At 37.8% G+C, this 1,994-nt stretch overlaps 1 non-coding gene across 1 annotated transcript; it reads left to right on the top strand.

Annotated features, from left to right (window-relative positions):
* The first annotated feature begins 226 nt into the window (after positions 1–226).
* Positions 227–334, top strand: LOC122704129. The gene has a single exon (XR_006343754.1). It is a non-coding gene; the product is annotated as a U6 spliceosomal RNA (small nuclear RNA).
* Positions 335–1,994: the final 1,660 nt, after the last annotated feature.

Genomic DNA, 1,994 nt, shown 5'->3' with positions numbered 1-1,994 from the left:
GCTTTTAAAAATACATTTATGCTGGTTTACTTCAGAGAAAATCATAAATAAATATGAAAATGAAAGTGTGTAATATTAAAACTGACTTAGGAAAATAAAAAAAAATACATTTAAAACACCTTGAACAGGCAATAACAGGAGTAAATCACAAAAATATTATAACCATGCAAAAACAAAAAACAAACCCAGGTATGAAAGAGTCTTTACATACTGTGTTTTACATACTGTGCCCACTTTGGCACCATATATACTAAAATTAGAACTATACAGGAAAGATTAGCAGGATCTCTGTGCAGAGATGACACAAATTTATGAAGAATTCCTCTATTTTGTTATACGTATCTTACCATGTTAAAAAATAATAAACTAGAAAGAGTATATATTGTAACATTCCATCTAGATGAAACCTGGAAATAGGAAAAATTGAATCTATAGTAACAGATAGCAGATCAGTGGTTGCTTCATTCAAGGGGATTTGCTGCAGAGGGGCATGATGGGGAACTATGATGGAAATGGAAATTCCATTTTGGGGTGATAGAAATGGTCTATAACTTGATTATAGTATAAATTTGTTAAACACTTGAAATGCATACTTGAAATGCTTATTATTATATGTAAATTATATTTCAACTAAATTGATATTTAAAATATTGAAATTATAGAATTCTAAAGAGCTGGAAAGGACCTAAGTGTCTCCTGCTTTTTCAGATGATAAAAATTGAGGTCTAAAGAGGCTAAATCATTAGACCAACTAGTTGGAGAATAGACTTAAATTTTCAAATTTCAACTAGTTCAGTATCTTTCTGTGCCTGTGTCTTCTTTCTTGACATGACAGGATGCCGGGCCAGAAAAGTGCTCTGCAAAAGATCAAATTTGTGTTTTTCCTTTCACAGTACAGGTTAGGGTAGAGAATGACAGAGGGAAGCTTTACTTAGGATAGGCAAGCAGTAAGGAGCTCTGAATGTCCTGGGAGAAAGGCATAGCAGGACTTTCTGTGTTTTACTATAAAAATTTTTTTAAACTGCCTCATTTTTTAGGAAGTGGTGCTTGCTGTAGAGAAAGGGAGAAATGGTGGTTCTGCACATTGAATCATCCTGACCCAGCCCTCCTGTGACTGTGTGTGACCTGCTCAGGTTGATTGTGAAGAGTGGGCCCTTGGGAGGCCAAATGTGGCATGTCCTTGGCAAACAAACTAAGCTTGTCTTCCTTGTTCAGCCTCATAGCAGGAATATAGACCTACAAGGGCCTCATCTACAGGAGTGGACAGGTACTGCCTTTTGGATCAAAGGGGACAGGTTTCCAAAAGTGACAGTGTGAGATGAGAAACTATGGCATTAGCCAATTGATCAGGCTATAATTAAGAAGAGAACAGATCCTGCATAAGTCATTGCTTGTCAAATCTGGGCAATCTATGGGGGAGTGTTCTCCAGGTGGGATATAATAGGCATCCTGCGAAAAGGGCTTTGGGTGATTAAGCAGTTGTTTGGAAAAAACAAAAGCATTGCAAATACGTAGGTACTTGAGTCTGTGAAGCAGGTTATAGTAATTTTACTGGAAATGTTAATTCATCCATGCAGCAGTATTTATGAGCATATACTTACTGTGTGTCAGTCCTTTGCTAAGAACTAGGGATAGTGGCTACACTCCTAGAGTTTAGGAGGTAGAGGTAAGATACTTCACAAAATAGACTGCTGTGCGGTGGGGAGCATGAATTCCAATGGAAATTCAGAGAATAGACCCCTAATCTACCCTTCAGGTGAGGGGAGGGGAGATCAGGAGATGCCTCTCCAAAGAAAGTAACATTTGAGGTATAGAGCTGAAGTAGAGGCTATTCATAGGAAAGGGATGACATTGTTGTAGGAAGGTGGAGACAGAATAAAGAAAGCCTGGAGATAGGATTTGAATCTTTATGGTAAGGCAAGTGTAATGGTTTGATGGACCTGGAATAGAGTCAGAGTAGCAGGAAAAGATGAGAGATGAAGACCTGGAGACAT

This window comes from Cervus elaphus, chromosome 11 (assembly GCF_910594005.1).
Source record: "Cervus elaphus chromosome 11, mCerEla1.1, whole genome shotgun sequence".
Lineage (NCBI taxonomy): Eukaryota > Metazoa > Chordata > Mammalia > Artiodactyla > Cervidae > Cervus > Cervus elaphus.
This window is presented reverse-complemented; position numbering and strand designations above follow the sequence as displayed.